General features: G+C 38.1%; 1 protein-coding gene and 1 pseudogene across 2 annotated transcripts in view; one reads left to right on the forward strand and one right to left on the reverse strand.

Annotated features, from left to right (window-relative positions):
* GLG1 (golgi glycoprotein 1) overlaps positions 1 to 21749 on the reverse strand; it is a 159202-nt gene that overhangs the window by 78105 nt on the left and 59348 nt on the right. The gene's annotated exons all lie outside the window — the stretch shown is intronic.
* Positions 12751 to 13408, forward strand: LOC116579939 (annotated as a pseudogene).

Genomic DNA, 21749 nt, shown 5'->3' on the forward strand with positions numbered 1-21749 from the left:
ACTCTTCACTCAGTGATGGAATGATCTATATCCATGAAATTGCCATGCCCCCAAATTTACTTTGAAATGTTAAACTAACATATGATTTTAAGAAAACTTTGGAATTAGTTAAACTGACTGAACAGAAACACTCAAAATGAATATAATTTATCATCTTCTCTGCCCAGAGCAGGAAACGGCAAATACCAAATAAGAATACAGTGATCTAGCTATTGAACAAAACCTGCATAATCACATTATGGCATAATCACACAAGACTATGGTTTTATAAATCTTAAAATTTATTTAAAAAATGTAATTACAGGGGCGCCTGTGTGGCTCAGTGGGTTAAGCCTCTGCCTTTGGCTCAGTTCATGATCTCAGGGTCCTGAGATCATGCCCCACATCGGGCTCTCTGCTTAGCAGGAAGCCTGCTTCCCCCTCTCTCTTTGCCTGCTTGTGATCTCTCTCTCTGTCAAATGAATAAATAAAATCTTTTTTAAAAAATGTAATTACAGGGATGCCTGGTGGCTCAGTTGGTTAAACCGCTGCCTTCGGCTCAAGTCATGATCTCAGGGTCCTGGGATCAAGTCCCTCGTTGGGCTCCTTGCTCAGTGGGGAGCCTGCTTCTCTCTCTGCCTCTGCCTGCCATTCTGCCTGCTTATGCTTTCTCTCTCTGACAAATAAATAAATAAAACCTTTTAAAAAATAAATAATAAAATAAAAATTTAATTACAAAAACATGTAATTTCTCTATCATAAGAAATACTGAGAACTCTTTCCTCATTTTCTCTGTTTTACTATTATAAATTAAAAATAGAGATACCTATAAGCCATAGGAGACAAGTCATCCTCAAAAGAATGTTTGGAGATATTTCTCACATAAGAGCTCAACCTTTTCATCAACTTTCTATTGGGTACTGCCCATTTCAAGAAATGTAGGGACTGTTTTATGATGACAAGCATATAAAAATACAATTATGGCCTTATAAAGATTCTGCCTCCTTTTCCCAGTTTAAATGAGCTTCTCGAGAACTAAGCCTTCCTCATGAGAGCCTAGAATCACCAGAGAGGGAAAAGTTACCTCCCATTACTCATTTTTTTTTCCTTCTCCCTAGGAGATGACTTAGAAATCTAGAATCTAGTTTAGTGCTGGTGGGAACATTTTTACATAATTTATGGGTGAAAGAAACAAGAGTCAGGCATTCCTACTGAATGCTTGACCAGATTCCCATCTAGCCTCAAGGGAAAGAATCTTCAACAGGTCAGTCAATCAGCATGGCTCCCGGCCCTGGCAGGCCTATAGCTGTGATGGGATAAAAGGCCTTGTTTTCCATTGCCCAGTTTCCTGGATAAAGTTAGTTTAGAGCCTATGTTACCAGAGTGACACCAAGACCATTATCACTCAGTCTAAAGCGGCTTGCTTTAATAAACTATTTTGTAGGAATTTCATCACAAAGGCCATACTTCCTCTGAACCGTGAAGCTGTAAAACACTACTACCATACTGCTACTATAAAAATACAGTATCAGGGGCGCCTGGGTGGCTCAGTGGATTAAAGCCTCTGCCTTCGGCTCAAGTCATGATCCCACGGTCCTGGGATCGAGCCCACATCGAGCTCTCTGCTCAGCAGGGAGCCTGCTTCCTCCTCTCTCTCTGCCTGCTTCTCTGCCTATTTGTGATCTCTGTCTGTCAAATAAATAAATAAAATCTTTAAAAATATATATATAGTATCAAAATTCTTCTACAATAGCTACTCATAGTACTTTTCATACCTCCTAAAAACACACACAGTGTAATAGATCCCCTTATACCATTGTATTTCAGACCCAACACAGTAGTAAGAACTCTGGACTAGGAGTCAAAAGACTTGAGTTATGATTCCACTTGCACTGCATATTCATTGTGTACCACCCTTGATCAAGTCACATAATTCTTTAAGCTCTAAATTTCATGTCTGTAAACATAGATTAAACCCTGCTTTACCTACCTCATGGGGCTGTTGTAAGTAGAATGAGGACGTTGAAAATTAGAGGGCCTTGCAAATATAAGATAGTATGGCCTTTCATTCTCTGTAAATAATCCAATCATTTAAGCATCAAAATTAACAATAATGCTTTCTAGTAGGCCACAATTCATGCAAAGAATATGAATTTAAAATACATGACATACATACTTAATTGTATGTGTTCATACTATCCCTAAATGTATTTTCACTACATACCCTTTTGTACCTTTTGAATTTTGTGCCAAATGGAAAAAAAAAGTCAAAGATAATTCCAGTTTAAGCTTAAACAGAGACACTAATGAAAATATTTGGAATACATCTTCATGGCTGAGGTAACAGAAGGAGTTTGACAATACACTCATCACAGTCCATGTTTTTCTATTTTCCTTCTCTTCCACTGTCTATTTCAAAGGGATCGTGGCGGTATGGGGGCAGAGTATGGGAAATCCACTCTCTGGGACATGTCAAGTATCAATCTGGCCCTCTCAAGAGTCCTAGATTGGTAGTTCTGTTCTAAGAAAAGCACATTAACCATTTTATGGTTTAGTTTTCCTAGTATGGTCAACTTTAATGTGGGAGTTTTAGAGTGAGAGGTGCAAACAAAATTCTTTGAAAGACATAGTATGATTAAGAAACAGAGTATCAATTTTGTTATGGCATCCTTTATATTTGTATGGCATCCTTTATATTCTTCATTTATTTGCTATCTCAGTTAATTTGGAATAGCTAAATACAGGTCCAAATTTGTCATAGCAATAGCTACTATAGCCAAATGCAAGGCGGGAAACTATAATAGAAAATTTCCAGGCATCTGACAATATTATTAAAGTTTACACCCAGTAAATCTGGAATGATTCTGTCAATGTAGTTCAGTACCTCCAATCCGACTATGTTACTTCTGTAAGTTTGAAAACATAAAACCAAAAAATGCATATAAAATTGCCAGATGCAAAAAAAGTCCCAAATAAAATATAATTTCTCATGCACTATACCCAAGTATCTAAAAATATCACATTTCTTCCATTCCGACCAGTGGTTAGTGCACTGTTTACTTTAACTTGTCTAAAGAGAAGTACACAGCGCTGAGCTGCCAGAATGCGCAGAACCTTTTCCGTATAACCCAGAGCAGATGACTAGTGCTTCTGAAAGAGAAGAGCTGTGATTCAGGGACTTGACTTTCATCTGAATAAGAGAGCCACAGCACAACTCTGAAGGATGTGTAAGTTTTGAAGCAGAAGCCGGCACAAAGACAGAAATGAGGTAAGGTGAGAGAGATAAAGACCATCTGAATCCTGGGAAATGCTATGCTGAAATGGGGGAAGAACAGTATCTCATACCTCAGCATCAGTGGACATGAAAAGTCTCAGAGCAGCAGATATTTTTACACAGATAGTCTCTCCTTGAAAGAGAGTCACGTCAAGAAACTGAATAGGCAAAAGTAATCACTACTGAACAATATAGCAGTTATGGAGAAAGATAAATATAACAGACAAATGTAAAAAAGAAAACCTGAATCCAGTTAAAGATAATGACAGATACAGCTATTAGAACCTACAGAAACTCCTATAAGTGGTCCTGACCAAAAGCTATAAAGGGTATTATGTCCTAAAACTCACAAAATCGTCAGAAGGTCAAGGAATGAACATAATTTAAAGAGACTTTATCCAAGACATTTTCAAATTTGGGGGACTTCTTCCATACGCCTCACAACTGTCTGAGGCACTGCAAAATGAACACCACCTATGAAGTCCAAAATCACTTCCCCATGCACCCCTGTACCATTCTACCTTTCCACTTAAGTTAAAAATGGGGAATTCAGGCACTTGGGTGGCTCAGTGGGTTAAGCCGCTGCCTTCAGCTCAGGTCATGATCTCAGGGTCCTGGGATCAAGCCCCACATCAGGCTCTCTGCTCAGCAGGGAGCCTGCTTCCCCAACTCTCTGCCTACTTGTGATCTCTCTCTGTGTGTCAAATAAATACAATTTTTTAAAAAATAAAAATAAATAAAAATAGAAATGGGGAATTCATGGGTACCTGGGTGCCTCAGTCACTTAAGCCTTTGGCTTAGGTAATGATTCCAGGGTCCTGGGATTGAGCCCCACATCAGGCTCTCTCCTCTGCAGACAACCTGCGTCTGCTTCTCCCTCTGCCTCACTCTCATGAATAAATAAAATCTTTTAAATGAATGAATGAATGAATGAATGAATGAATAAAAATAAACCCCCTTCTTTAAAAAAAAATGGGGAAGTCTTTTGCGCAACATCATACAATCATCTGCTGGCTGAATGGACTAAGGTTCCATATGAATGCTATTAAGTACAGAAAAAAAATCAAATCTGTGTGAAAACTGAACTGGGAAAATTTAGCATATCTGAGCATTCTCTTGAGATTTGAAAACACAGCTATAAAACAAATATAATCGTTCAAATATCAGAAACAAAACCAGTACCCCAACATAAAAATCCAAACTCAAAAGAAAACTCCACCTTTTCCTTTATTTTCCTGTAATTCCAATTCAAGGAAGGAACATAATTTAAAGAGACTTTATCCAAGATAAAACCCCAAATCTAAAACCTGTCATGTCACACCTAGGAAACAACACTTAATGACTATTTTCAGGAGCTAGTCTGTAGCCAAACTGTCATATGAAAAAGATGGTGTGTGTTTAATACCTGTGCATCATACATATAAGTAAATCTTCTGATTCCCTATCACATCTAATCCTCTATCTACTTGGTAATGCCTCCACTTAATATTCTTCTATCTGGCATGTAACTTCTTTTGAATGACAACAAAACTACACATTAAAATTTAGCAGACCTACAGGAATATTCTGGTCAAGAACTCATCACTGGGTAGTTCCTAATGACTGGTACTGATGTGTGTGCTACAAAAGCCTGTTGGTTACCACCAGCAAACTGGACCAGTATGCGTTAGCATGGCAAAGTGATGCTGAGTCAGGGTCCATCCTGGTCCTCTGGCCCCCTTCTTCCTCCAAAAAAAAATGAGACTGGTAACTTCTCTCCAAAAAGAGAAAATGTGGGCATTGGGGCTGAACTATACATTTTAAAGTGGTAAATTTTATAAATTTTATGCTATATTATGAGTATTTATCATAAAATACCAATGCAAGAAAGAAATGGGCCTCAACGTGAGATCTGAACCCTCAACTACTCAACAGGAATTCTGGATGGTTTCCTCTAGCCTCAATCCTCTTAAAACACACTTTATAAGTGGAGCAGAGAGTTAGGGAACTCTTATATGCCAGGGTTCACAGCTTGAAATAGGAACTAGACAATCAAAGAAATCATGAAATTAAGTAATTTGGCTGACAGTCCCATAAATAAATCTACAGGCTCTGTGGACTATGGATGAGATTTGTTCTTGTTTTAATTTGGGCACTAGGCTCCTGGCTTAGAAATAAACTGCAAACTCTGATCATAATCTCTCTCTTGTTGGAGGTGCAGTGTACAAATACATAATCTCCAGAGTCTTAAATGATGGATCAGATGATCCAACAAACAAATGATCATCCCACAGCAAAAACAAGAAAAGCTGATACATGTGGTGGATGAAATGACTACTACCAGAAACTGGATATGCAATCATGATTCTTTAATACAGTGGTCTAAATCCGGATTGATCATGTCCCTAGGTGATAATGTTCCACTCTCCAGTCTGGGCTGAAGAAGGACCACAAGAAGGCACTGATAACTAAGACCAACTCTGTCTACATGACTTAAGACTAAAGACCGCCTGTGCTCAACATGACATGCTTGTTATTTCAGGGAATCTCTGCCCAAAAAAGACAGACTATAAATCAGTTAATAACTTCACTATTTGATTCAGGGAATTCCTAGGAGATCAATGTATCAGAGTCAAGAGTCTTCTAGTCTGAGCAAATAACTTCCTTATTGAATATGTTTATGTGTCAAGAATTGCTTTGGGACACGTGGGTGGCTCAGTTGGGCTCAGTTCATGTTTCCAGGGTCCTAGATCAAGTTCCACATTAGGCTCCTTCCTCAGTGGGGAGTCTGCTTCTCCCTCTGCTTCTGCTTGCTTGCTCTCTGACAAATAAAATCTTCAAAAAAAAAAAAGAATCACTTTAAGACCTTTACATTGAAGTGTCCACCAATCCCAAATTATTATATCACAGATCTGTCCAATAACAATCAGTTCCCTTCTTTAGAAGGCCATTTGAAACCATTTGATCTCAGACCTCAAGGCCACTGAAATATCCCAATTTTGACTTCTTCCTGTCAAGGCGGTGTTCTTTCTGTATTAAGTTCTAATAAATTCAGCTCTGCTTTATTAACAGATTGTCTGGTGAAATTTAGGAGAGTTTATCTATGCCATTTGGTTAAGGTACAGCTCAAGGAAGGAAATCCATAGCTAAACTGGGAAAAAACTCAATTGATAACATTTTAAAAACTGAATCTTCGGCAGGGGGTACAAACATCATTAATGTGCATAATATAATCTAATAAAATCTTTAAAAATTTCCCCCATTTTTTCTTTCTTAGAAATATCAATCTACAGTTGAGAGAACAAGGTACTACTAAGTATATAGCAATAATCACCACTATGTCAAACTATAAATACTGAAATGCTTAATTAACACTTACTTTGGGAAATACTGACGGATTAACATAAACGTTAATAAAGATGCAGTATTTTACAAGAATTACCCATAATCTTCAGATCATATCTTTGCCTTTTTAAAGTCATAATTTTCTATTATAAAATGATTTGATTTTGAAACCAAAGTGCAAAGAACAAAAGACCAGGAGGATCCTTTTAATGGTACTCCAACTGAGCTAATGATCACCACATGGCCTAAATAAGTCACAACTCCCAATGCTTCCGTTGGAATAGGTGGAAAACTAAATAAAAAGCGAGACATTTTAACTCTAACTGGTTGCATACCTAATATGATTTCATAAAAACAATACTACCTTTCTGAAGAAGGGGAAATACTGCCATACAAAAGGAGAAGTGAAAGTAAAGAAAGGGAGTAAATAGTTCACTGGGAGAAGTGAAAGGAGGTAAGTGGAACCACTGCAGATCCTTCGAGAATCACTGTTTTAAAACACTTCATAAAGTACGTCGATGGCTCAAATATGTATTACTTCTCAGGTAAAGAACGTTCATCTCCAGTAACTGAAACAAAGGACATTCCCAACTATTTCTAAGCACTCATTACTATATAGTCTATAGGACTGGTTCTGCAGCATAGACTTTGGAAAGAACTGGGATCAGATTTACGTTCTTCAAGGTACTAGCTGGACTGATTTGACTCTTGTAAGCCTAGATTTCCTATCTATAAATGAGGATGAGTATTTATTATATACGTAGGAATAAGTAAGACAAAACATATAAAGCACCTATGAGTGCTCACTGTAAGCTATAATAAATATTATCTATAATAATATTGTTATAGTATACTTCTAGAAGAATGTTAACTTTGTACTGCCTTAACTCTAAAATAAATAAATCAATCCCAAAAATAAGGGAAAGAAATAAATAAAAAGAGGTTTTCTTTTTAAACCTCAACTTAAAAGTTTGTAGTTATATAGATTCTTAGCTACAGGAAGGCAACTTCAGTTTAAAGAGTTGAATTACATTAGGATAAATTGGAATAAAGGCATAAATTTTTTTAAAGATTTTATTTATTTATTTGACAGAAATCACAAGTAACCAGAGAGGCAGGTGGAGAGAGAGGGGGAAACAGGCTCCCCACTGAGCAGAGAAACTGATGCGGGGTTCGATCCCAGGACCCTGAGATCACGACCTGAGCCGAAGGTAGAGAGACTTAACCCACTGAGCCACCCAGGTCCCCCAAGGCATAAATTAATTTAGGAAAATATGGTAGAAAAATCTTATCCCAATGGAAAGAACAGTCTTTAAATGGCTTCATCAAGTTTACTTAGCACAAATAAGTGTGTGTAGAATTTCTGCCTGCCCCTCACCCTAATCTCTCAATCTAACATCCATATACATATCCAGGCGTGGTATCTATTTTGAACTTCATTTAGGTTGTTTCTAAGTAAACATCAGAGGATTAAATAGTTCTTTTCTTCACTCACGTTTTAAGTCTCCAAGAACCTTTATATTTAAATACAACTGTTCAGATGCAGTTATCTTTAAATATGCAAACAAACCAAGGCTATTAGTCACCTAATAACACTTTTCTCAATCACTTGGGAAATGTTTTTAGTCCACCACGGGCAGTCAATGCACTTTTCTCATCACATCAAACTCAAATTGATTCATTCTGTCAAAATAAATATTACTTGTGGCCAACTGGCCAACTTAATAATAAGATCAATGATTGACAATTCAATCTAAATGTCCTGCATTCATCTGGGTTTGTTATCTCAAATCACCTAACAGCCACCTGTAAACAGGTAGTATAATGCAGTGCAAAATGGTGCCTGCGTGGCTCAGTTGGTTAAGCTTCTGCCTTGGGCTCAGGTAATGATCCCAGGGTCCTGGGACTGAGTCCCTCACTGGGCTCCCTGTTCAGTGGGGAGTCTACTTCTTCATCTCCTTCTGCCGATTCCCCCTGCTTATGCTCATGTGCTCACTTGTGCTTTCTCTCAAATAAAATCTTAAGGAAGGAAGGAAAGGAAAGGAAGGAAGGAAGGAAGGAGCAAGTACAAAAGAGGTCCAGGACTACACTACCATAATTCTTCTGAATACACTCAGATCTTCAACACTATCTTTTAACATTTTGATAATCACAATTATTATTCTTCAGGAGAATATTGGGAAATGTAATGTTTAAAATACAGGGCTTTGACTAAAGGTCTTTGAATCTTTAGTCTACATCAGAAACAGAGAAGATAAGGACTAGAGGCAAGTCTGCTGTGTTGAAGATAATATATTAAATTCCAACATCTGATACAAATGAAATACCTCACAGATCACAGAAAGAGTACAGAATAAATAATTTAAGTGAGCCACAATAAGCTTTGGAAAAGTTCATTCTCCAAGAGAAATCTTACTAAATAACCCACATTACAGAACTTGACTGGGCAAATGCTCTCTACATTAGAACATACCCAATTCATAACCTATTCAGAAGCAAGAGATGATACCTAATGACAGAAAACATATTTTTGTTTCAATTTCAAAAGGGAAAAAGAGATGGGGTGGGGTGGATAGTAGAAAGTCAATTTGGGATTGCTCTCTTGCTCTCAAAATCTTGCTTCTGGGGCCAAGGAATTTTTTTTTTAGGACATTTACCTATATTCTCTATGTTCCTTATTTTTACCACATTATGCAAGGGAAAAAAACTTCAAGCATTTAAATGAGACTTGCCTTTTCGTAACATGTACTAAATAAAATCCACAAAATGAAACACTCTACAACTCATTTAAAATATCCACTTCAGTTGTAAATAGTATGGTATACTTGTATATGTCTACTGTGAGTCATTTGTGTGGTTAAGAATCTTACAATGTGGGGCACCTGCCTGGCTCAGTGGGTTAAAGCCTCTGCCTTCGGCTCAGGTCATGATCCCAGGGTCCTGGGATCGAGCCCCGCATCCGGCTCTCTGCTCCGCAGGGAGCCTGCTTTCTTCTCTCTCTCTCTGCCTGCCTCTCTGCCTACTTGTGATCTCTGTCAAATAAATAAGTAAAAACAAAATATTAAAAAAAAAATCTTACAATGCTATGGTGCTGATAGCTAATTATGGCATTAAGGTAAGGAATTCAGATGCATATACACAAACTAACCTAGGTGATCCACGACAGATTTTAAAATAAAAATAAAATTTAGGACATACTAAGATATCTTAGACTATTTTATCTCATTAAGTAACTTATTAAAAACCTTTAGCTAGAACTTCAATTTCTAAACTTTATCTCTAAATTAACAATTACACAAGGAGGGGCACCTAACTGGCTCAGCCAGTGAGGTGTGTGACTTGGTCTCAGGGTTGTAGGAGCCCTAAGTTGGATGTCGAGATTGCTTAAAATAAAATCTTAAAAAAAAACTTAGCCAATGCTCATTTTAAAATATAAATACGGAGTAATTTTGGCCTCAGAGCAAGTTAATGAGGTTTCAGAAAAGTGAATACATTAATACCTTCTTTCTAAAAGGTTTGCCACTGAATAAATGATCTCACTATCCATGACTTATAAAAATAATTTATTCAACCGGTTACTAAAATTGTCCCTGCTTCTAGACAAAGAAACAGTGTATAGAAATGGGAAGCTGACTTCCCTGGTTTAAGACAGTCTCTGGGAGCACCTGGGTGGCTCAGTTGGTTTAGTGTCCAACTCTTGATTTTGCCTCAGGTCATGACCTCAGGATCGTGAGCTTGAGCCCCATATCAGGCTCTATGATGAGTGTGGAGACCACTTAGGATTCTCTTTCCCTCTCCCTCTGCCCCTCTCCCTGCAACCCCGGCTTGTACAGACCCTCTTGAAAAATACATACATACATACATACATACATACATACATACATACTAGTCTCCTATTAGTTCACTTTAGGGCCATTAAAAACTCCCAAGTTTTTCTGGTTTTATTTTGTTCCTCTGCTCTCTTGGGGTAGTGCCTTAATTAAAAATAAACACAAGGGCGCCCGGGTGGCTCAGTGGGTTAAGCCGCTGTCTTCGGCTCAGGTCATGGTCTCAGGGTCCTGGGATCGAGCCCCACATCAGACTCTCTGTTCAACAGGGAGCTTGCTTCCTCCTCTCTCTCTGCCTACTTGTGATCTCTCTCTGTCAAATAAATAAATAAAATCTTAAAAAACAAAATAAAAATTGGGACGCCTGGGTGGCTCAGTTGGTTAAGCAGCTGCCTTCGGCTCGGGTCATGATCCCAGCATCCTGGGATCGAGTCCCACATTCTGCTCCTTGCTCAGCAGGGAGCCTGCTTCTCCCTCTGCCTCTGCCTGCCATTCTGTCTGCCTATGCTCGCTCTCTCCCTCTCTCTCTCTGATAAATAAATAAAATCTTAAAAAAATAAATAAATAAATAAAAATAAAAATAAATACAAGAGAATTCCTAAGTTATCTTTTCAAACTTTTCCCTGTTTCACCAATACCTTAATAAATATAATTATACATCCTAAGTCTCAGAAACACAAAAACAGAAAAAAAAAACAGCATTCTTTTTCCAGAGATGAATAATCACCCTTGCCTTAGAATTTAAGATTAGTTTAATTTAGGATTAACTATTAATTAAGATAAACTACTTAAGATTAAATAGTTTACATCATCAATTGCCCCCAAAATAGATCAGACAAAAGTATCTTGCTTCTATGTATTGCCTGAAGGCTACAGATTCCATATATGACAAAACTCAATTTTTTTTTTCATATTCAGTTTTCTTTTTGTTTAGTGAGGAAACCAACAGACCGGGTAAGACTATGAAATTATTAATTTCAATTCTGATTCTACCAGTTAAGTTGTGCTATTATTTGGGAGAAGCCAATCGTTAATCTCATCCTTTGCCATCAGAATTTTTGAATCTGAGGGGCACCTGGGTGGCTCAGTGGGTTAAAGCCTCTGCCTTCAGCTCAGGTCATGGTCCCAGGGTCTTGGGATCGAGCCCCGCATCGGGGTCTCTGCTCAGCGGCAGCAGGGAGCCTGCATCTTCCTCTCTTTGTCTGCTTCTCTGCCTACTTGTGATCTCTGTCTGTCAAATAAATAAAATCTTTAAAAAAAAAATTTTTTTTGGATCTGAACTATGGTAAAAAGAGAAAAACACATTTTTTAAAAACCATTCTCCTATAAAAAATAGACCCACCCTTTCTGAAGCCCTCTGACAACTTTGATAGTATAACTACCAACTCACAACAGCTTACATCTGTGAAAAATATCCACTTCCAAATAGAAGGATCATTTAAATTGTCTCTGATGCCAAAAGTTGCTTTCTTGTGAGATATATATATATATACATATATATACATGGTATTGATTTAATCTACTGACGGCAGCTTAAACTTTGATTTTCAGAACAGAAGAATAACTAATTCAGGATGAAAGATTTCAACTCTTGAAGTCAATGTTCAGGATCAGTCTCTGAATGAGAACCTGACTCACAGCAAGTACTGGAGCTGCTCCTCCATTCTAAAAATATCTGCCACAGGGCATCTTATTCATTCCAAACTGAATAAGAATTTCAAATCTGTGTTCTAATTCTTACTTGGTGCAACCATGACATCACAGAGCAGGCAAATGCACAAGAAATTCTGCTGTATACAGTAATTTGGCTACGAGTTTTACCTATCTTGAAATTCTTCCTTTAAACATTAAAATCCTAATGAAATAAATTCACAAAACCCCTACTCTCTCTGGCAGTATTTTTCTTTTCAGATAACTGAGGGCAGTGGGGCATCTGGGTGGGTCAGTTGGTTGGACGTCTGACTTAGGTTTCTGGCTCTGGTCATGATCTCAGGGTGTGGGATTGAGACCCATAATGGGTTCCACACTCAGCACAGAGTCTGCTTAGGATTCTCTCCCTATCCCTCTGCCCCTCCCTCTTTCCCTCTCTCTGAAATAAAATAATCTTTTAAATAAATAAATAAATAAATGAGGGCAGTTCCAGGAAGGCAGTGATCATAGTTTGGGCCATCACAACATGAGGGACACACTGGCATTCAATATACATTTATTTGGTTGACAGAAATTCTACCTGATTCTCTAGGCTTCCAAAGGCAAGCTGTCAGTTACTGAGGTCATAATGAAATAAAGGAGCTTCTCCCTAACTTCTTCCTTTTGGGTCTATGTTTCAGGTTTTTAAATTTTAACATCAGTGCACTAATACAGTCCCACATTAAAACCAAAACTGTGCAATGACTTCAAGCTGGATGGGACAAGAAATTACTAAATAAAGAGATCAAAGAGCACTATTCTCAGAAAATTAAGCCCACTATTTCGGTTTCTTGATGGAAAAGTACTACGACATAGAAGAAAAGGGTTATCAAGAATTACATTTCTGGGGTCAAAATGGCGAGCAGGCCTGCCGCTGCAGCATCAAGCCAGTGGCTGGAGGGTATTCAAAAGTGGTACTACAATGCTGCAGGGTTCAACAGACTGAGGTTAATGCAAGATGATATGATATGTGAGATGATGTGAAAGAAGATTTAAGAAGGCTTCCTGAAAACCTTTACAATGACAGGATGTTTCGCATTAAGAAGGCACTGGAACTGACCATGAGGCATCAGATCTTGTCTAAAGAGCAATGGACAAAATATGAGGAGAATAAATTCTACCTTGAACCATATCTGAAAGAAGTTATTCGGGAAAGGAAAGAGTGAGAAGAAGGGTCAAAGAAGTAATCATGGAGTTGAAAACTGGTTGCAGTTGCCCTCAAGTATTTTTAAGAAGTTAAATAAACATGAAATGTACAATTTAGAACTATCTGAGCTGCAAATGTATTGCTTTAAATAGATGTCTATTATCATTATTAAAAAAAAAAAAAAGAATTACACTTCTGGAGTTCCTCTGCAAACGTCTGAAGGAATTCATCACCATTATTTATTTAAATCCAATTCTCCAGGTAGAAACTGCTCATGCTTCAAAAGAAGCTTTTAGAAATGACCAAGAAAAAAAAAAAATCCCACATGAATAAACACCAATGGATTAGATCTGAAGGGGAAAAAAAGACAACTTCTGAAAGTCAACTCATCTCATGAGACAACTTATGTTGTCTCTTTAACGCCCACCCCGCCACCACCCCATATCTATCCTTTGAATAACTTCTAAATCAGGCAGATATAAAATGGTTATAACTTATGTGTAAGGTAACTTTCTGCCTCAGAAATCAATCAATCTCATGCAGAATCTCTCAGTAAACTCTGCCTCATTTCCTTCTTGCAAGCACCTATCTGGGGCAGTTACAAGACTGCCTGACTTTGGGAAACACGTGTGAGGCACAAAGCAACGTGTGTGGATGAACACCAGTCAGCCTCATGTAAGGCACGGAAAGGACCTGCATTTTCTTAGTTCCATGGGGAGGGAAGAAATGTTGACAGGGAGAGGGGCTGACCATTAAAAGAAGAAAAGAAAACAGAGCTAAAGAGCAAAATGTGACTATATCCCCAGGATAAAAAATGGAAAAATAATTAAGAGGAAATCATAGGAAAGCCATCTTCTAGACAGAAAGAAAACCCCTCTTCTTAGTTTCTCAACAGCTGCTTAAGGAAAGGCTTCCTAGCTAGCTTCCACGGAGTCTAACAAAGCCGCTCCTCTGTTCTTCCCCAACTCCACTCGGTCCGCCATCTGAGTGCCCCGGATCTAACTCAACAAAGATTCTGCATAAAATTTTCAGTGGTCTTTATCCAACTAAAATTTGCTGCTAAATTAAAGAATAAAAAGGAACTTTACTCTTTTGTAAAGGGGAAATACATACATTACCTACTAAACAGGGAACTGTTTCCATCTAATTGTCTCAAACCACTGCAAACAAACATTCAACTTGTCACGTGAGTGGCAATTTTGTTTTGTGAGCAATGAAACTCTAGGTTATACTTCTGTTCTACAGAAAGTAGAAAACTTTTCTTATAATATAGGGAGAAGGGAGATAAAAGCCAGAAGAATCTGTTTTAGCCTTAATTTTTTAAAAAGTATAAGGAGAAATACAGACGGCTATGTCTTAACTCTTGTTGAAACCATCGTTTTTTATTAAAAAACTTTTATTTTTAAAAAAACCTTGTATTAAAGAAAAAACTAAAACTAAAGTATAACAAAATTAAAACTGATAAAAAGGGGCGCTCAGAGGGTTAAGCCTCTGCCTTCAGCTCAGGTCATGGTCTCAGGGTCCTGGGATCAACGCTGCGTCAGCATCAGCAGGGAGCCTGCTTCCCCTCAACCCTCTGCCTGCCTCTCTGCCTACCTGTGATCTCTCTCTCTCTGTCAAATAAATAAATAAAATCTTTAAAAAAAAATAATAAAGCTGATAAAAAAGAATTTTGACACTTGTTAAAGATGTTACTAAAACTGTGCTATGTTTATTCTGAACAATCTCAAAACCTGTAAGTACTAGCAAGGGATAAGAATTTACTATGCTTCCCATTAAGGCCTGATCCTGACTTAGAATCTCTACATGCTTTTTAAAAAAGAATCTCTATACATATTCTTGACTCAAACTACATGGCATACTTATACCATTTAAATTTAGGTTAACTACATTCAGTGTATGTGGTATTTCGGAGGTGATTGCAGAGTTGGCGATTTACTGGTTACAATAAGTGAGGGAAAGAAGAATAAAGGATGATGGTGCCCTAGTTTCTGGGTTGGGGGATGAAGTGGCTGGTGGCAGCTTCACTGGGAAGTAAAGTCCAGGCCCAGGAGGCTTGGAGAAGCAGGTCCTCAGCTCAGTTCCAGAGCTGTGGAGACTGAAGTGCCCATGGACACCCCCCACACATGTAGTTGGCAGTATGGGTCTGGAGCTTAGAAAAAGGTTTAGGCCTATGACAGAGATATAGGAATCATCACATTTACCTGGGATGAACTCACCTCGGTCAAGTGAGAATAGAACCATGACATTTAAGCACCTGATTAAGGGGGTGACTGAGAAAGAAGAGTCTGACAGAAAAGACACAGAGAAATGTTTTTAAGTTTTTATTTTAATTCCTTAATTAATTAATTCCTTAATTAACATACAGTCTTACAGTAGTTTCAGGTGTACAATGTAGTGACTTAACAATTCCATACATCACCTGGTGCTCATCCCAACTCCTTAATCCCCATCACCACCCCCACCCACCTCCCCTCTGGTAACCATCAGTTTGTTCTCTATAATTAAATCTGTTTCTTACTGTCTCTTTTTTCCCCCTTTGCTCATTTTCTTAAATTCCACGTATGAAATCATATCATACTTGTCTTTCTCTTACTTCGCTTATTAGCATTATACTCTCTACAGCTCCATCTACATCATTGCAAATGGTAAGATTTCATTCTTTTCATGGCTACGTTATATTCCATCATATATAATATATATATATATATATCATCCCTTCTTTATCCATTCATCAATCAATGGATACTTGGGCTACTTCCATAATTTGGCTATTATAAATAATCCTGGTATAAACACTGAGGTGCATGTATCCCTTTGAATTAGTGTTTTTATATTCTTTGGGTAAATATCTAGTAGTGCCGGTGCTGGATCATAGGACAGATCTATTTTTAACTATCTAAGGAACTTCCACACTCTTTTACACAGTGGCCTGCACAAGTATGCATTCCCACCAAATAAGCAAGAGGGTTCCTTTTTCTACATATCCTTACCAACACCCATTGTTTGTGTTGTTGATTTTAGCCATTCTGACAGGCATGACGTGATAGCTCAGTGTAGTTTTGATTTTCACTTCCCTGATGATGAATTATGTTGATCATCTCTTTATGTGTCTGTTGGCCACCTGGATGTCTTTTTTGGAAAAATGTCCATTAATGTCTTCTGCCCATTTTTTAATTGGATTATTTGTTTTTTGGGTGTTGAGTTATATCAGTTCTTTATATATTTTGCATACCAACCCTTTATCAGAAATATTATTTGCAAGTATCTTCTCCCATTCTATAGGCTGCCTTTTAGTTTTGTGGACTGTTTCTTTCCCTATGCAGAAACCTTTTATTTTGATGTAGTCTCAAATTTATTTTTTGCTTTTGTTTTCCTTGCCTCAGAAGACATATCCAGAAAAAAGTTGCTATAGCCAAAGTCAAAGAGGTCACTGCCTCCTCAGAAAAATGTTTTAAGAAGATAGTGGTCACAAATTCATCATTGTATTTACATGAAATGTCCAAAAATGGCAATTTAGAGACAGAAAGTAGATCAGAAGCGTCTGGGCATGGGAATTAATGGGGATTAACTATAAATGGGCATCAGGGACCTTTGGGTGGGGGGATAAATATATTCAAAAACTGATTTATGGTGGTAGTTACGTTATTCAGTAAAGTTATTAAAAAATAACTGTAAACTTGAAATGAGTGACTATGTTAAACATCCTTCAGTAGAGCTGTTTTTTAAAAAATGAAGGGTGAGTATTGCATCTTCCACATCATGACATGTGACATGCGAGAAAATGTTTGGTGAGATTTATAGTAACCAAAATTATGGGCTCCACACCAAGCAAGCTGGAAACCCTGTCCACAGATATCTAAGCACGTATTCTAGTTTTTTAAAAGGAGAGAGGTGTCTTAGTTGTTAAAGTTCATGGCAGCCCTCAAAGTTCAGAAAGTAAAATTTGGTACACATATACAGAGAGCAAAGACACTATGTAATAAGTAGATGGTGTAATAAGTAGATGGTGTTTAATTTTTCAAAAAGGCCCCAAATGGAATCACTTGTGCTTATCACTTAACTTTACCACAAGACTTATCACTTAACTTTACCACAGTTTCAACCCATCTCAGGAATGTAATCTTAAACCACTCAACCTAGAATTTCCTAGTCAATACTACTTGGAGGTAATCTGCCTGGCAGACCCCCTCTGGTCCACAAGGATGAGGTACTCCACTCCTGCCTTGGCCCTGATCTTTCTGCCTACAGAAGTCTCCCATTTTGTATCGCTTTCTGGAGCTCCTTTCTATTTGCCAGACAGGATACTGTCCAATTCATCATTGTATAAAACTAATCTGACCTTCAAATTACTCAGCTGAATTTTGTTTTTTAACAGTGACCAATTCCCAATCAGGTACAATTTGGAAATACGAAGGGGCACTTTTGTTTATCACACGGACTTGGGCTAACACTGACATTTGGAAGGCAATGTTTAAACTACAATTCAGGGATGCCTGGGTGGCTCAGTCGGTTAAGGCAATGCCTTTAGCTCAGGTCATGATCCCAGGGTCCTGGGATCAAGTCCTGCATCCGGCTCCTTGCTCAGCAGGGGGCCTGCTTCTCTGGGGCGCCTGGATGGCTAAGTGGGTTAAGCCTCTGCCTTCGGCTCAGGTCATGACCTTTGGGTCCTGGGATCGAGCTGGAGTCTGGCTCCCTGCTCAGTGGGGAGTCTGATTCTCTCTCTGCCCCTCCCTGCTGCTTGTGTTCTCACTCTCTCTCAAATAAATAAAGAAAATCTGAAAAGAATAATAGTAAATCAGGAATACACACTGGTATTCACTTACACTTTTTTTTTTAAAAGATTTTATTTATTTATTTGACAGACAGAGATCACAAGCAGGCAGAGAGAGAGGAAGGGAAGCAGGCTCCCTGCTGAGCAGAGAGCCCGACTTGGGGCTCCATCCCAGGACCCTGGGATCATGACCTGAGCTGAAGGCAGAGGCTTCAGCTAACCCACTAACCCACCCAGGCACCCCATGGTATTCACTTACACTGAATAAAAGCTGCCCTGGTGTTACTGGGCCAAACAGATGTAAGCAGGCACATAACTTTTTATACTAATATAAAAATTATGAAAAGGGGCTAAGTGTGCTAAATGTCCTTAAATGGACAGGACAGTACTGCACACTGAGGAATGGTCCCTCCTAACCACCAAAAGCATTCCTACTGAAAAACACCGACTTAAACCATGTTCACATTAGCACCTCAAAAGGTTAAGTACCTACTGATTCTTATCCTAAAATATTTAAATATAAGGTATCTGTCTTACCAAGAAAATATTCCACTACATGCAAACTGAAAATATAATTTCCCCAAATTTTGTTTGAAAAGTCACACAACCATTAGCTATTCAAATTTTAGAAAAAACATCAACTATTTTAAGAGATATTTAATTTTTCAGTTATTTCTCACTTAGTTTGAACCAGGCTTATAATTCCCTCTGAGCTTTAACCATTTTTTTGACAAACCAGGCAAGAACATTTATAAGCACTTCTCTGTAAGGCTGAAATGTAGTATTTTCCTTTGAATCTTTAGAAAGTGTAATTTCATTAGCTGCCTCAAGATACAAGTATAGTGTATCTCTTTAGTAAAGCATTAAACTGTATTACAGGGGTGCGTGGGTCGTTCGGTCAGTTAAGGATCTGACTCTTGATTTTAGCTCTGGTCGTGGTCTCAAGCTCTGCATCAGAATCCGTGCTAGGAGTCTGTTTCAGGTTCTCTCTCTCTCTCTCCCTCCATCTCTGCCCCCTCAGCCACCACCACCCCCGCCCCAATCTTGCCTGTACATGTGCCCTCTCTCTCTAAAATAAATGAATAATTTTTTAAAATCTTTAAACTGTATTATAAAGGGTTCTGTGTTCTTGGAGGGTGAAAATCTGTCTATTCCATTTTTTTATACACAGTGCCTAGTACATTTAGTACAAACAGTAGGTACTTCTATTTGTTTCAAGAATAAGTGAACAAAGTTACTGAAAACTAATAAGCCATATGATAAAGAAAATCTACCTACGTGCCTTTATTTTCAGGAGAATTAGCTAATTTTATATTGAAAAGCCTTAACAGTAATTTTATATGATTAAGAAACATTTGGATGAAGATCACAATGAATTAAATGACCACCCTAGCATAGGACAGACAAAGAACAGGAAGAGCCCACTTATTTGGAAAACGTAATACACCTAGTCAACACAAGATAAAATACACAGAAGTAAGAGAAAGGAGGACAGCAATTGGTTCCTACTATTTGTCATGTTCTGAACTCTCTCCATCGCAAAGAACTACAAATTTTAGCCCATCTTCCATCACTTAACCCACACCTAGAATGAGTATTTGCAAATCACTTTCCTTCTAGATATTTGGTCAGGGGAGGAGGGTTAGTAGAAGAGGAAGAGATGATTATTCAGAGAAGACACAGTTGTGGAGTAGTACCAGCACTGCAAGGAATACGAAATTGACTGTACTAATCGTGTCCTAAAAAGTATATACTTTCCTTTCTTACAATAGTCATCAAAAGCTTTTTTCTAAAGATGGGTGAGAGATTCCATCAAGTTTTGAGTACATGTTTTTATAATGTGGCCAAACGTTAAAGCTGGTGGGAAAAAGAGCTGCAAGACTCAACTGACAGGATCCCATGATGTCCTGGAATCTTAATATATCTCGGCCAATATGCTGACTTAAAAAGATAAGCACATGGGGAGCAGCGGCTCTGCTTCATGCCAGGCAGTGTCTCCGCAGGGTGTGGGTTTCCTAGTGGAACAGCAGTCACACCATATGGTGCTGCTTTTATTGGCAGAGGCAGGACAGAAGCTGCCAAAAATTCAATGTGCTATTTTGGGCCATGAAACGTGATAATTCCCAAATTTAAAACATTATGATTTTTAAACCAAAAAAGATCTTTTTTAAGATTTTAAATATTGGACTTTTGTAATTCAAGGCTCAACTAGGTAACAGCTGTCTTTGAATTAAGACAAAAACACAAACAAAAATCAAAAGTTGGGGAATAAGCTTGGCAGCTATTCTCTGAAAATAGTATTTTTTAAGGATTTAAACAAACTCTATAGTTATATTATAAATGTAAGGGTGTAATGTGTAGAAACAGTTTCTGAAATACTACATTTTGAAAACATTGAACGAGCGCAGTTGATGTGAGATGGTTAAAAGACGGTTCATCAATAGGATGGCTTCTGTTCTTTCTCTCTAGCCACTTTTGTAAGTTCTAGCAAAGCAATACAATTTCAACTACTCAAATAAGATGATATAATGTTTGAACTCTGAGCAAGCCTGGAAATATTAACGTTGAATCCAACAAACTATTTAACCCTTACAAGTGCAGCCCTAGATTGGAATAATTAGGTCCAGGATTCTAAAATCAACTTCAAATGCTTTATTGAGGCTGGTAATATTAATTTCAGAAAAGCAATTTTTGAGCTTCCACACTTGTGTCAATGCTAGCCTTTTCCCCAAGCCTGCTCCTTTTTCCTGAATTAGGTTAATTATAGATTATAAAAATAGCTCTTCATTTGCCCTGAAATAAAATGGGTTTTAGGAACTGCTTTACATAAAGCAAGAAAAATTTGAGAAGGACTAGGTTCAATCTAAAATCACAAGTGAAAACTCCATTTTCCTGCCCACCCAATACACTGCACAACAATAAACACAGATTATCTAAAGTAAGGTGAACTGTAAATGCAAATAACATTCACCTAAAGAGAGCTTTGGTCCAGCAACCCAAATATGTAGAAACTACTGAGGTGTACAAGCTACTGAGGTTCTCAAAGTGCATCAACATCAGCATCTACAAATTCTTAGGCCTCCACCCCTAGATCTACTAAATCTGTGTTCTAACAAGGCTTCCAGGTGCTTCAATGGATGCTAGAGTTTAAGAACCACGGAGGAGTTTTGATATACAAAAGACAAAGTATGCATGGCCACTTGAGTGGCTCAGTCAGTTAAGTGTCTGGCTCTTGGTTTCGGCTCAGGTAGTCATGAGATCAAGGCCCGTGGCAGGCTCTGCACTCAGTGGGGAGTCTGCTTGAGACACTCTCTTTCCCTCTCCATCCTTCTTGCTCTCTCAAATAAATAAATCTTCAAAAAAAGAAGAAAAAAAGAAAAAGACAAAGTATGCCAAACCAGATTGTTGCTTAAAAGCAATTCAACAACTTTCACTTGCTCTGTTAAACCTGCTGTTATAATTTTCTAAGAATACTAATGCCTAGAAGTTATATATTAATCAGAGGCTGATGACAGCAAGAAATAAGAAATTCCTTCAAGTGCTGTATCCCACCCCCCCGCAGTAATCTCTACAACCAAGGTGGGGCTCGAACTCACAACCCTGACATCAAGAGCCACAGGCTCCAACTACTCAACCTGCCAGGCACCCCAATGCTCTTTTTAGTAAAAGAGAAGACTGCCTTTTAAATGGAGTTGGTCAATTTGTGTGCAGGTATGTGTGTTGATGGAAAGGGGG

Source organism: Mustela erminea, chromosome 19 (genome assembly GCF_009829155.1).
Source record: "Mustela erminea isolate mMusErm1 chromosome 19, mMusErm1.Pri, whole genome shotgun sequence".
Lineage (NCBI taxonomy): Eukaryota > Metazoa > Chordata > Mammalia > Carnivora > Mustelidae > Mustela > Mustela erminea.